General features: G+C 38.8%; 1 long non-coding RNA gene across 2 annotated transcripts; it reads right to left on the reverse strand.

The window, feature by feature from the left end:
• Positions 1-772: 772 nt before the first annotated feature.
• Positions 773-15,140, reverse strand: LOC140002239 (uncharacterized). 2 transcript variants are annotated; one of them, XR_011808530.1, is made up of 5 exons: positions 15,071-15,140; positions 13,297-13,385; positions 12,281-12,389; positions 11,402-11,447; positions 773-2,979 (listed from the first exon to the last, which is right to left on the reverse strand). It is a non-coding gene; the product is annotated as an uncharacterized lncRNA (long non-coding RNA). The 2 variants fall into 2 exon arrangements; XR_011808529.1 differs by lacking the exon at positions 15,071-15,140 and having other exon boundaries at positions 13,297-15,047.
• Between the last annotated feature and the right edge of the window lie 239 nt (positions 15,141-15,379).

Below are 15,379 nucleotides of genomic sequence, written 5' to 3' on the forward strand. Positions count from 1 at the left end.
ACAACACAGTATGTAAGGAAAAAAAAAAAAAAACAACAAACATTTAAATGTCTTTAAATGTTGTCAAATTAAATATTGAATTTAAACCAAATTTTATAAAACTAATTTCTTACAAATCTATTATTTAATCTCTTTCACCATACAGATAGAAACAGTTGCTTCTAAAGGAAACATCTCTCACAGATTACAGCAAGAACCTTAGAGTGACACAGTGGATATATCTTACCTGATTTTATTGTCAAGACTGAAAGAAAAAAATTAATTGTGAATCATTTACATTTTTCCATTTCTTTCTGTTTGAATAATCCATGAAAGTTTAAAAAAATGGTTAAGGATCCTTCCCTTCCCTTCCCTTCCCTTCCCTTCCCTTCCCTTCCCTTCCCTTCCCTTCCCTTCCCTTCCCTTCCCTTCCCTTCCCTTCCCTTCCCTTCCCTTCCCTTCCCTTCCCTTCCCTTCCCTTCCCTTCCCTTCCCTTCCCTTCCCTTCCCTTCCCTTCCCTTCCCTTCCCTTCCCTTCCCTTCCCTTCCCTTCCCTTCCCTTCCCTCATGTAGGACCTGGAATAATTCCTGAGCTCTGTATGGCATTAGAAATAAGTCACTTGGTCTATGATTAGAAGGACGTACAACTTGGCTTCATATGGGTCATTGTCTTTTTTGTCCCCTGTGTGCCTACGACCCTCTGCCTAGTGCTCCATGTCACACACAATAACTTCACACTTACCCCATCCCCATTCTTTTTTCCCAGGTCTTTCTTTTCTTCCTTCCAGAAAAAAAAAGTAGTACATGTGCTGAGCATCGCCTGAAGGCTGATGAACTGTGCAGTGGTGATCAAATGTGACAGAGCTCTCTGCTGTCTCACCCCTGGTGAGATCATTATCTAAGTGTTCTTAATAGCCTAAGTGTCATTATCTGTGTTCTTATCTAATTATCTAAGTGCTCTTAATATCTAATCATTATCTTTCTTCTACTGTCTTTCTTCTACTGAGTTGCCAATTTGCAGACAACACGTTGAACATTGCCACCTTTGAGGTGTTTACCCATCTATATGATTTGGTTTAATTCGGCCAGCAATTTCCAAAGTTACTGGGGAAAAGGCATCAGGAAAGAGAAGGGCTAAGTGGTTTAAAGATGAAGAGGTACCAAACCAACATAACCACGGAAGTGGTGGAAAAGTGAGATCAGCAGTTCACATCAACAAAAACCCTGAATCAAGAGCCTTTACCATCCAGAGCCCTTCTGTACAGTAAAGAATTAATAAGAGCAGCACAATGCAACTCTCATGAGAGTCCCTTTCTAAATTTCAAGGGGATCAGGCTAGACTTACAGGGCAGTTCTCAGCTAACAGATCATCAGGTGATCGCTCTCATGCAGGGTGACCCTTAGCAGTCTTCTCGTGGGCATAATTTCTGCATCACCATAATTACTCTACCTTGAAGGCAGCGTTAGCTTTAGTTCCCACAAATTCACACATCAAGGGAAACACTTAATGACTGAGCTCTTTTTCTGAGTGACAAATACGTGTCCTCTTGACATGCCTTTCAAAAAACAAAAGTTTGAGCTACATGATGATTTAGGAGAAAAATCATTTCCATCTATTTTTCAAATGCAGGAGACGAGCTCTAAAGGGAAAGTCAACATAAGAAATGGGAATGATAACAATTAACTCCTACCAATGTCAAGGTGACTAATAACCTAGGCAAAGAGGCTTGGTACTTAAAGCCATCTAAAGCTTTCAAAGCAGAAAATCGAAATCTAAAGCCAGAGGGCCACTGCGCACTAGCCCTGGAAGAGGGACGCTGGATTGAAGTGACAATATCCTTTCATAGCAACCATCACCAAGGACATCGGTTATAAAAAACGTGATGTGAAAACGTGAGCAGACAGATACATGGCTAAAAATGAAGCAAAACTGGCTTGTTTTCCGTCTGTAACGCTGACAAATGAAATGCTGAACTATTTGGTGAGAAAGATCAGTAACAACTGATGTGTCATTTCCAGTCCCTTTCTACAACTCTCAGGAATATTCTACCCCAAACTTACCACGCTATATGCTAGCACTAATGCTTTGCCTGATGAATTATCAAGTAAGCAAAAGCAATCGACTGATGTTTCTTTCTACTCACTACCATCAGGACAATACAGAACATAGGATGCTTTGCACGCGTACATAATATGTCCATAGAAAATGCAGGAGCTGCACATACAGGAGCAGCCCAAGCATCTCTTTACAACAGTGCTTCTGACGGTGATCAGTACCAGATGCTGCAGAGGAAATTTCCACAGAATCCACACGGTAAGCAGTCATGGACAACCTGATATATAACTACAGTTTCTTCCTAACTTTGCTGTTGAGCTGGCATATGCCCTGGAAGATGGCATCTCACCGCCTTTCCAAACTCACTCTGCCCTTAATAATATGCATTCTGTTTAGTGAATCCCCTCTTTTTCTTCCTGTAGCCCTTCTGCAAGCTTTCGCCACCACCAGGGTTTTAGCATTCTGTGTGCCAAGGGGTCAGGGGCCAGCTCAGACACCACAAAACAACCTTTGCTCAGGCTGCTGAAAAACAGCTATGAGTCTGTACAGAGGCAAGAAAAATAAAAATTCCAGGCAGAGCTAGAGCTGTTGAGACAGGACTGTAAGGAGCTCAAGAGCAAAAACACCAGCATGAAAAGCTGTAAAATCTTTAGTTAATAAAAGAGAAGGAGGCTCATCAGCCCAGGCAGAAATTACAGGGTCAAGTGACCAGTGTTGTGAGTGTTGGTGGGCTGGTGGCAGGCTGGTGGCAGCCTGCCCTTCCCCTCGTGACCAATGCCCAGCTGGGGAGCAAAGACACTGCGTGCCGTATCTGGAGCAGTGAGTTTATTAATCCTTAACCAAAGAGGCCATTAAATACAAGCTATTTTTTGTGTGAGTCAATGAGCACTTGCTTGGTACTTGTAAGTTGTGCATATCCTGCTTGTGGAAGATCATCAGGCGTGGCTGAAATAAAACAAAAACAAAACAAAAATCAAACTAAGGACCTTAAGAATTGAAGAGTTGATGTGCACTTATTCCTGAAATCTACTGGACTCTTAATCTCAATGCTTCTTTGAACAATCCAGTCCATGGATTACATATTGTATAAAACATTGTATGAAATGAGCCTGACTGCACATTTCTGAGTCTGTGCTGCAGATGCCATATTGAAGCAAGTCTTTTTCAACATGATGTTTTTATAATATTATTTTTCAACCTCTGCAAAATCAGCCAGTTCCTACCACCAGATGTACTCATGCTGCAGTGATTCAACCTTTGGCGTTTTTAGCAGATTCACCACAGGCCATTAGCTGCACCACGTATGTGCAGTTTATTGAGCAGATAGCCCACAACTGTGTCTAGGTTGTTTTTACAAGCATTTTTGTTCAGTTACACTGGACAAAGCAGTCAGATGGATAATATTTCATGAGATCATATTTTGCAGTAATAAAAATGACAATTTGTGAAACATAATGCTGTTGGTAACTGCTTTCACTCACCTAATTTAGCCATCTAAAGGTTGTGTCTAATTTAAGTTATTTGACTTGGCTGCCTCAGTGGTTACTGCAGAGAGATAGACATCTCAGAGACCAAAGATCTCCAATGTCTTTTTCATACTTATATTATCAGAAGGTGAATCTCATAGTATTTTAGAGATGTGGGACTCAAACTTAACATTTTCTACTTGAAACCAAATAAAAAGAGCAGGTGTTTGTCTTTTGCAGTGCTATGATTAAAATTGGATGAAGTTTCACTGAATTTGGTGAGCACAACGTGTCTTTTGTGTGACTACTCAGTTCAAGGTAGTTCAGCCTCTTTTCTTGAGGTGGGCAGGGAGCTGAATTTCAGCAGGCAACATCACCAAAAACCCAGAGCACAAGTCCACAGGTGAGGGTAGGCAAATGCTGAACTTTACAGGGAAGGAGATATCACTAGGAGATGATCATACATGTCATCATACCTAAACATTTAAGGTACCTATGTGCAGAGAAGTTACATACCACACAGACAAAGAAAGTCAAGCAGAAAAAAAGGAAAAAGGATGACCTGGGAGTTCCCAGGATGAGTTCTGGGACTTCAAGAAAACAAGCAGTTTCATATTAGCTTATTCTTACTGTCTTTAAAATGGGATGTGGTCTTTGTAAATTAACAGGATTTAACTTAATTCCCCTCTCTGAACTAAAGAATTTGCAAGACAACCTGCATAAAATGAATGAATACATTTTTCTTTGTTCTTTTTTTTTGTTTGGCCATAAGACTGGTCAGGAGAGGGCTGGCTTAGGGAATGATTTTGTTAAGATATACAGGAAGTTAGTGAAAAAATGTGAAGGGCATCCTTTATCTCTTCCTTATTTATCTACAATAAATAAATTAGCCATGAATCATGATAAAATATAACGCATGTCCTTACAGGGAGCTGTTTTCATTTTCTCCTAGTCCCACAGCCCCTCTATTAGCTCTGAATTTACCATTCTCCCATTTCCTTTAAACATTCACTGCTCCCTTTCTTTAACAAAGTGAGCATAACTGAAAAACTCCTTCAGCCCTTCGGGATGCTCCAGCACAACTTCACTAGCTCTGGTTTGTCTCCTTTTCACAACCAATTACAGTGAAACCACAGAAGAGAAGCTGTTCTCCTTTTTTCTAAATCTTCTACTAGCAGATGCTGCCAAGGCCAGAAAACTCCTTTGCAGATCCTCTGTCCCCTACATGGGAAGCAGTCAAGTTGATCAGCTGCAAAGAAACCAGACTGCATTTTGTGCACATCTTCCATTTCACGTAATCCCCTCAAGGAACAGAGGTTTTGTAGTAACAGACCAGGGGACTTGCTCCAGCCATTCACATAGGAAGCCCAAAATCACTCCCACAGACATACGATACCCGAATTTGTGCCTCCTTTATTTACTGTGTGTAATGAGTGCTTTCAGCTCCCAAATTTCTGGCTTGTGGCATTGGTGGAGCTTCCTGAACAGATTCCTTTAGCCAGCTTTTAGCCCTGCTGCAATTCAGCACTAATGAAGGCTGTGCCCAGTACCAGTCCTTTCTGATGTGTAATGCTCAGTGTTGGCAAAACTTCTTTTACACACGTTAACTGTGCTATCCATTTTTTCATATATGAACACCATTACTCAAATTAAAAGCAAAAATAACAGATGGAATAAAAAAATATATAGTTAAAAATCAAAATCTTGACAGGTTGATATATGATCGCAGTGTTTGGAGTGATCCAAGACTTTTAATATCTAAAGAAAAAGGGAAAGGACCAGTCCACAAAGCCAGGATGTCCATATAAATGACAATATTAAATGTTTTACAGGCAAGATCGCACAATGTGACTGGCTGGGTCAGAGTTTTATCTCCACACAGAAGGAATAACAAGATAATCATGATAAGCAATAGATATGACTTCCCTCTCTACACTTTCCCATTTGAAAACTGTCTATGTAAGTGCTTACTCTTTGCAAAAGGCAGATCAGATTATCTCAACCCAGAAATTACAGTGATTTATCATCAAATGAAAATCATTACAAGCCATTTTAAGGAATGAACCATTTCAATAAATTGTTATTGCATCAAACTGGTAGTTTATAATGCTCTTTGCTACTTTTCAGCTCTTAATACCTTCCAGCGATGTGTAAGTTTTTTATAATATATTTTCTGCATCATAAGTAAACAAAACCAATTTAAGGATAACTTAATCAAATTGGTAAATTTGTCTAAATTGGGATTTGACTGCCAGGAGCAAGAGTCAATGAAATATATATATATATATACATATATATATATATATATTATTATTATAACATTCCATATTTTCCTTCTGTCTTGTGACACTTAAAACAAACTTTTCCAATTGACTTGAACCTTTCCATCCAGATTAAATTTACTGTCTTCCTAATCCCACTTCTTGCAGAGTAACACCTTCACTTTAATCTATCATGTAAAAGCAACTTATTGATTTATTTCTTTACAGACATGCCACAGCCTGCCCTAATTTCTTTGAACTATTTCTAGTGTACTGTTACCGAGTGTGTTTAGTGGGTAGTGTCCGAGTGATGAGCAAAAATACAGCCCCATTGTGGCTGGCACTCTGCAAACACAAGAAAGGAAGTTTGATGTTTACCTGAAGTTGTCAAATACCAGTAACCTAGGTGTGAAAACAAGCAGCACAAAATTAATGTGATTGGAAAATAAAACAGCAAAGTTCTAAGTCTAAAGTAGCCAGCAAAATAATCTTTCCAGTTTTCTGCACCTGAAATTCCAGTGTTATCAATCCTCTTTATGCCACAGCCTCTCCCTGCAGAACATATAAGGTGCAATATTTCCTTTATTCTCTTTTTAAAAGACTTACTATTACTATCGGCTGTAAAAGCCAGACAGACGAAATGCTTCATCATACCTCTCTTAATTAAGCTAGTGAGAACATTGAATAGAGCCATTTTTTCATTTTCTGCTGCCACTCTACCATAAAAATGCACTCCCTTCTCTCCCAGTCACTTTAAAAAAGCATATAATGAGATATATTGGGCTCTTTATCATGGCCATTTGGTTAGTACGTTCTGCTTTTATTCTTCTTTCAGGGGGGCAGAGATATTCAGTATAACATTGTTAGGGTTGTCTATTTAAGTCCTTTCCTCAAGAATATTTTACTGATTTTTAAAAAGATTTTATTTAGGGAGTTTAATATATATTTCCTTTTATTACTGAAATGTACTGCAGCAAATTTATAAAAGACAAACCTGTAAGTAAATGAGTTGTCCCAACCATTCAGACTAGCCAGACCCACACTGGCACTTACTGAGCTTCACCAGCCTTTCAAGGGGGAGGGCAGCCTAAAAATAACCCAGTAATAAAAACAAAACCTCAGTACACTCCAGGAGCATCTGGGTGTGGAACAGAGATGGAAAAAAATACAAACCCCTTATTTTATCACTGGACCTGCGTGGGACAGACACCGCATGTAATGGAAGCCATGTCAAAAGGAAGGTGGTTACTATAGTGCTGGGGCCTCAAAAATATAACTGGGGCTCCAAGAACAGGTTCTTGCAATTTTCTAATAATTTATTTTTCAAGGTGAATTTCTCAGTAGTGCACAATATGATCTAGGTGCTCTGTTCCTGTGCTTGTAGGAAAAGTTAAGGGCAATGTGTCCCCAAGAGAAGAAGTGCACCATGCTGCTAAGAGGTACATCTGGAATTTGGATCTGGTGGTACCCTAGCTTACAAAACCTCACACTTTCAAGACAAAGAAATCTCATCTATAAACTAACAAAGACTAGTCTAGTAAGACCTGGGTCTGTTCAGCCTTGAGAAGAGAAGACTGAGAGGGGATCTTTTTAATGTTTACAAATACCTGAGGCGTGGGAGACAGGGATTTGGCCAACCTCTTTTCAGGGGATTGTGGGGACAGGACAAGGGGCAATGGCCACAAGTGGAGCACAGGAAGTTCTGCACCAACATGCAAAAGAACTTCTTCACGGTGAGGGTGACGGAGCACTGGGACAGGCTACCCAGGGAGGTTGTGGAGTCTCCTTCTCTGGAGATATTCAAGGCCTGTCTGGACACCTACCTGGGTAGCCTGCTCTAAGGAACCTGCTTTGGCAGGGGGGGTTGGACCCGATGACCTCTTGAGGTCCCTTCCAACCCCTACAATTCTGTGATTCTGTAAAAATAAATAAATAAATAAATAAAAATAACCACATAGTTATGCCTGGCTAAATACAAACTTTTTCTAACCCACCTGGTACCACAGGGGATAGTTTTATCAGGTGAAATTATTTTGACATGTCAGCCAGCGGTGGATTTTCACACATTAGTCCCTTACAGCTCCCGCTGAGGGTACGGTCTATTCAGTTAGCAGAAGTTCAGAGGCTCATTGTGTCTCTGGGAAGCTAAGCATGAGCAGTATTCATTTCCACAAAGCCAGATGCAAAGAAAGTCAATCCCTTTGTTGACAGGTGCCACAGACACCCTCCTGCTGTAAGGCAAGCCGCAGCGCTGTACTGGGTTACTGCATCTCTCAGTAAAAAGCCAGGCAGTAATTTTCTTCCATTTTCAGTGACATTTTAGTTGACATAAATGTTATCAACGTATATTTTGCATTGAAATGTAAGTTATAAAACTGACTCCTACAGGCATTTTGGGAAAACACTGGAGAGTTTACCTGGAATTTGTAGTAAAGTGGCAATGTGCATGAACACCTGAAACAAACACCGAGGTAAGACCTCTCACCCAGTCTTAGCTGTAACCAGCCACACCATATAAATAATCAATGCATGAATGTGAAAGAGAACACAGGAGAAGTCAGTCTTCAATCTGATGCTCAGGAGGGACTTATGGTGTCACGGGTTTCAGGCTGTTTTTTCCTCCACTGTGATTTATTGCACAGGTATTTCCAAAAGTACTAAAATCTACTTACAGACCACAACCCTTCTTCGTCATTCTACTTTATGAATTATTGTGATTATTATTCCTGAAACCAGCCAGGTAGATTTACCACAAAACTAACTGCAGTGTCTGCCTAATCTTACATGTGAAATGGTTGAGAGGTAGACAGAAAGTAACCCACCCAGGCCAGGACTTACAGCAACGAGCACAGTGAGATGACTGACCCAGGCAATAAGACATGCCCAAGAAATGTGCCTAAACATTTTCTCCTCTGTGGGCCAATTTTGGTGGTTTTAGACACCTAAACTAATTGCCATTTCAAAGTGTTTTCTTTCACTCGTGCTTCAAAATAACAGCTTCCTTTGGGAAAGACTGTCTTTCAAATAAAGGTCTAATCTTTGAGCACTCATCCAGACCCCGAGAATCCCTGGGCCATGTTGCAACTGCACCTAAATCTCATAGCTACATCCACATGAGTTTTTAATATCCCCTTTTGAATATCCACGAGCAAGAAGGGGCTGGGAAAGGAGCAGACAAAAAAGCCTGCGCCCAAGGTCAGCGAAACAAGAACAGTATGCACCATTTGCCCTAGGAGTCATCATCTGGTGAGCTTCCAACCTCACAAAAAGCATGAGGCAGCATTCTGGCAGTCCTTTTCACTTCCTTGCCTGGTGCTAAGTGTTATCATTTGGAAAACTGAAATCTAGTTCACATTCCTCTTCTGCTTGATTGAACTCAAATCGTTTATCCCTCCAGCGTGTCCCTCCAGCATGCATCATTCAGTTACTTGGTCAGAGAGGGACGGTTTGACCGAATGACATTTTTTTCTGAGTTAATGCATTCCCACACAAATTATTCATTTCTGAAAATTCATTTTTGATGAAACACATCCACCGACTTTAATATATGTAAATTTCCCTCCAAGCTCAACATGTTGTGTAATCACAAGGGTTGCCCAAGAACAGTCAGTTCCACCTAAACACAAAACATCCTAAGAAATCTACGGTTACTTGGTGGTAAACGTACAAGAAAAAAAAAATATATTATGTAAAGGGCACAAAAGAGAGGTCAGCTGGGATCCAGGATGTAGTAATAAACTTTTTCACAAAGTAAAATATTTGTTTTTTCACAAAGTAGAATAAATGCCTATGGCATATTAAGATTTCTGATACAGTACATTTAAAACAACAGAAATAATTATGTAGGCATAGAAAGAATCATAGCTACTCTCAAGACCGCATATTTATATTTCATGCCATTTCTATGATGTTTGAACATAATTTTGTTTTAATATCTCACTCCTGCCCAGAGAATAGGCAAATCTTAGCCATTCTTGGTTAAAACACTAAAATAAAATCTCAGAAAACAAGTTGTTATGCTATGTTATTTTTATAGGATAATTAATGGCTTTAAATGTTTTTGTATTTTTTCAGTTCTTGAAAAATTTTTCAGTTCTAGTCCTAAGCAATTCAGTTTAATAAATAAATATATATATATAAATCCTAATCGCAAGAGCACATAGGTAATAATTCTGATGAAATCAACATTTGCATTTTTCAGACACGCTTTCTAATAAAATTGCAATATTATTCTAGAAACAAAGTTTAGATTAATACGGAATTTTCTATTTAGTTTGAAATGCTGTCCTTCCTCACTGCCATTTACTTCATTTGAACGTAATTAGGTATTCACAACAAATTTTGGTTGAAATGAGAAAGAAAAGATTCGTCTGATAGGCAATGTATCAAGAAATGTGTAGAAATAAAGAGGTTCAAAGGACCTACTAAGATATCACTTGTTCTATTCATGTATTTTCTTCTAATATGTCATTGATGAAAAACATATTATTTCTATTGCTGGTAAACAGAAATTGTTTGGTTGCATGAGTCTGGAAAAAAAAAATCTGACTTTTTTGCATGGATCCACAGAAAAAACAAGGACTACATTTTGCTGGGATTCCAGTAGTGGATAGATCCAGTCTGCAGCAGAATCACAGACTCACAGTATGGTTTGGGTTGGAAGGGACCTTTAAAGATCATCTAGTTCAACACCCCTGCCAAGGGTGTATGGACATGTTTTAATAGATTTGGTTGCTCAAAGCCCTGTCCAACCCAACTTCTAAATACTTCCAGTGAAGGAGCATCTACAGCTTCTTCAGGCAACCTGTTCCAGTTTCCTGCCACCTTTATCATAAAAATAAAAAAAATCTCCAATTTAAATCTACCCTTCTTCAGTTCAAAGCCCTAACCCCCTGTCCTGTCACTACAGGCTCTGCCAAAAAGTATTTCTCCACCTTTATTCTAAGCCCCGTTGAGGTATTGAAAAGATGCAAGGATGTCTCAACTAAAAACCCTTGGCACTCATTTGTATGTACACTTAATCAAATACAAGGTTTCATTTCACTTGTATCAGATATATTCAGTTTAGGCCAGTAAATATGAATTAAAGTAAAATTATATAAATGTCATATCAAGTTGGCCTATAATCCTTGCACCAGTTTTCCCAGAAATTCTGCCTGAGAGTTTTCTGAGTGCTCTAATGCAAAATATCTCATTTCACTCTGTAGAGTGTCCTTTTTAGCATCTTCCTTTTTATTTAACAGTCTCCTTTGTGTTTATGAAAAGAAAAGGACTCTAAGTGGAGTTCGGTATTTTTAAACATATTCTTTAAATTTTTGTAAATATACATACAAAAGTATCTAAAAAACAATCTAAACTCAGTCCTGAAATACTTCAGCAAACAACTTCCTGGAGTTCCCGTTACCAAAACCATTACACAACTGCAGACAATTTCTTTGGCTTAGCCATGGGAAAAAGTAAATCCACGTTTCTGTAAGATTGTAAATAGAGTATTTTTGTCTCTGCCAAAAGTGTCCCATTGGAAAACATTCCCATCTATAAAACTGGATGATAGGACACCTTTATCTCATAGCACTATGAAGTCTAATTGGTAACTACAGATGGAATACCTGATTAGATATCAGCTGCCCACAAACCTACCCGTAGCTGGTCACAGCATCAGGAGTATCTTACAGATGTCTTTTAGCTGTAAATATTAAAAGGGTAACACATTAATAATTTTTACTTCCATTTTGTTATACGTTCTGCTAAAGGAATTGGATGTCTTTGTATCTCTATAAAGCTAATAATATAAAATACCTTCAGATCTGCACTAAATCCCCTCCCCCCCAAAAAAAAATTACCCATAATCTCACAGTTAGAGTTCAGCAGTCACTTTTCCATAGATCCTGAGCACAAAACAGATGGTATCCCACAGTATAAACAAGATGAGATATCATGTCGACAAATTTGTAACACATGGTAACAACATACACTCTTCCGGACTGTGATAGATCATGGAAACTTTTTCCCCAAATCCTTGGTTGTTTTGGATGGCAGTAGTGAAATATTTCAAAGGTTTATTCAGATGGTAATTATCTGCATGTTGATTTCAAAAAAGTTTGCACACATATGACTCGTAGACAAAGCTGAATTTTTCTGCTTGTGCTAATGTGACAACTGTGACAACTCCAGTCCTTGAAAATTTTCTCATGTAATAAAACTCTGGCAACCAGGCAAGATCATTACAAGCCTAGCTACAGGGATCTGCATGTGTAATTTTTTTTTTCCTAACCTTCTCCATGCCAGTTTCAAATGCTATTGCACTGGTAAGTACATCTTCCTGATTGCCAAGATCAGGCCATAAAAGAGAGAAAAGGTCACACAAGCCATTTCTCAAATCAAGGATTTCTTATGCAGCCTTCAGGGACTCAAAAGAGAACTCAAAAAAAAAAAAAAAAAAAAGGAACTAAACATTCATGAATGACAAATTTTCTATGAAGAAAAGCATCCTACCACCTCTGTAAAACCTTTACTTACTGTGAGAACTGCCTCACCCGCCCGTAAGTTGCTACGTTCTGGTGACTGCAGCCCTTGAGTGGTGTTGGTCTGTCGCTAGGAGGGTCTCACGCTTCACAGGAACATTTTCCTATAAATTCAGGAGGATTGAAATATGGCGCTACAGAAAGTCTGAACAACACAACTGGACTCACAAATGACAGCTACTAACAAGAAAAAATCTTTACAGCTTAGGACTCTGGGTAGCTTTCTTTTAATTAACTGTACTTATTTTCATAACAAGCTCTCAGGTCTAGAGCAATGGAAGCGTCTGCTTTCCCTGACCTTCTTAGCCCTCTGACTTGATCTTGTTGAATAGCAAGCTAATTTCCCCACAGAAATGATCGCTGCCAATATTTCAAATGACTTCTATTAGATATTTCACAGAGTTAAAATACCAGTTAATTGGATTTTTTTATTTAATTTCACAGGATCATTATCACCTTCCTCTCATTTCTTTTCTACTTGCTTAATTCTCCCCAGAAATGCTGTCAGAGTGGTTCTTCATAAAATACACAAAAGCTAAAAAATGCATGTTCACAAGATATTTCGGTCAGCATTTGCATACGTGCTGTAAGGTACCTATATTTTCTATGTATGGACGTATACAGACAGCAGTGCTGTAGGTTACTTGGAATCCAGTGCCACTGATTTCCAGGCTAGCTGTGAATCTTTAGTATATATCTCAACAGTAAATACTAATCAGAAGGATGTTTAGTTTGTTTTCTTATTCTGATATGATTTCTACCTTTAGTGAGCCTCCTTTTACCACCTGGACATTGACATTTTCAGTTGGAGATCTGTCATTTATGAAAGATTGAGAGCAGCATTCAGAGCTTGCTTTTCCATGGGAATATGGTTAATGCCATAACAAATATTTAATTTCAAGCTCTTTATTGCTAATTCTGACTCAGCCTCTTCCTCCTTTGCTATCTATGCCTTCAAATGTTGTTTGTCAACATTTTCCATGCTACCGGGAAATATTTTCCAATTATTACCCTATTAAGGAATGTCTTCATTTCCTTCTTGTTTGGTGGCAGATCCCTCTTCCTCAGCCAGCCATTACATTTCATTCCCTGGATACATACTTACAGGAATGAGAGCAGAAAAGAGAAGCGAGTCCATTAGCACAAACTGCTAATAGTGATCTATCAGAAACTCTGGATATACGCAGCTTTAAACACTTCCAGCATTTTCTTCAGGCAAATTAACTTCCAGACGAAGTAAGCCAGAGAAAATATTCAAACTACATGATTGTTCAATGCAAATAACCAGATTAACTAACATTTAGTGTTTCAATCCTGATGTTGTCCCCATTTATTTCCACTTTTTCTCTTCTTCACATACAGCACACAGATCAAGCAATTTTCTTTTTATCAGGCTTTGATGTTAACAGAAATAAGTGTATTTATAAATTTTGCTTTCTCATCGTATGACACGCTGCCTGCAGCTGATAATTCAGCCGCACCTCTGAGTGCACTGCCTTCAGCAACTTGTTTTGTTTAACCTATTTACAGCCCAGTAACTAAGCATAGAAACGATTGCCTTCAGCATGAAAAATGTTTTCAGCACTGTGGACATCTCAACACTCGTTAACTTCCACTCACATATCACATTTGGTTTTGATGGGCATATTTAATATTTACATAACAATGCATTAATACCTGCAGTTTTTTTAAAAAAGGATGTTTAGAATTACAAAAAATGCCATCAAAAATTAATGCAACACATCTAAATTTCTCTGATCTTGTTGATAAGTGGAAATATACCCATCACATTAACAAAAATACAGTGCTTAAAGTACAGCTTGCATTACATTTTCACAGAAAACAAGTTATATCGAGTTGCAGGTTTTTTTTTTTTTTTTTTTTCAGGATTGCATTGGCTGGAGTGCATACATTCTGTTGGAAAAACAGCACACAACAGATGCATTGAACTGGCTCACTAAGAGGTTTCAAAACATAGTTGTGATGACAAGGATATCAGCAACTAAAGGCTCTAATGGGACTCCCAAGGATTCTTAGTGAAAGATCATTTAACATTTTTATTGCAAACCCAGGCAGTGATATTCATGTAAAGCTTGCTATTAACAAACAGATGACTTTATTAAAGGGTGGCATTATTTTTCTGTTATAGATTGATCTGATTTGCCTTGCAAACAGAATAATTTCATTGTAGCTAACTACAACATAATACATCTGGAAAAAATGTTTATGGGTTATGTGCTCATGTACAAACTGCCTTGGAAAGCAGTAATCACAGGAGGACATGGAGAAAACTGTCTGAGCAGGTGACCTTGGTGAAAAGGTATGGCAACATGACTTTCTGGAGGTCTGTAAAGGGGAATACAAGGTAAAAGGTAGGAAGCTGTTTTACCTCTGCACATCTGGTACGGTAGTATTAATTTGGTTCCTACTGTGGCATAGCTGTGTGCCACATAATACTTTAATATTAGGCATGCAACAGATTTCTCTAAGAGTTAACGGGAGGGTTCTCTGATTCAAGGCCTTTTGGCACACAAAAGCTCTGGCATCAGACAAGACTCTGAGACTAGCAGCCTGGACCCGCATGAACAAAACAAAAGCATAAATTTCACAAAAAATACAATGCATATGACTTAGCTGTCCTTCTGAAGTGCAGCTGCAAAATGTGCTAACCCAAAAGGTATGTACTCGAGCATACGCAACATCGGCTCACTCTAGAATGAAGATGTAGCCTCAGGAAGGGATAAAGAGACTTCAGCTGTGCAAGGAACTTTTAAACTGGTAATACCTGAGTGTTATTTGGAAATACTTGAGACGTGGAGGTGCTGTCTGGGCACTGAAAGCACCCTCTGCAGTCAACATGATGGGCTTTGCAGTATAAAAAAAAAAGGATTTTAGGTCAGGGAACTTCAGTAGTCTAGCTGAAAACATGGAACATTTTCAGATCTTAAGACTGTCAGGTAAATTCTGCTAAAGCATATCATATGTATTTATACAATGTTCCCTCAGAGGGCGGTGAGGCCCTGGCACAGGCTGCCCAGAGAAGCTGTGGGTGCCCCATCCCTGGAGGTGTTCAAGGCCAGGCTGGATGGGGCTT

The sequence above is a fragment of the Anas platyrhynchos genome, chromosome 3 (assembly GCF_047663525.1).
Source record: "Anas platyrhynchos isolate ZD024472 breed Pekin duck chromosome 3, IASCAAS_PekinDuck_T2T, whole genome shotgun sequence".
NCBI lineage: Eukaryota > Metazoa > Chordata > Aves > Anseriformes > Anatidae > Anas > Anas platyrhynchos.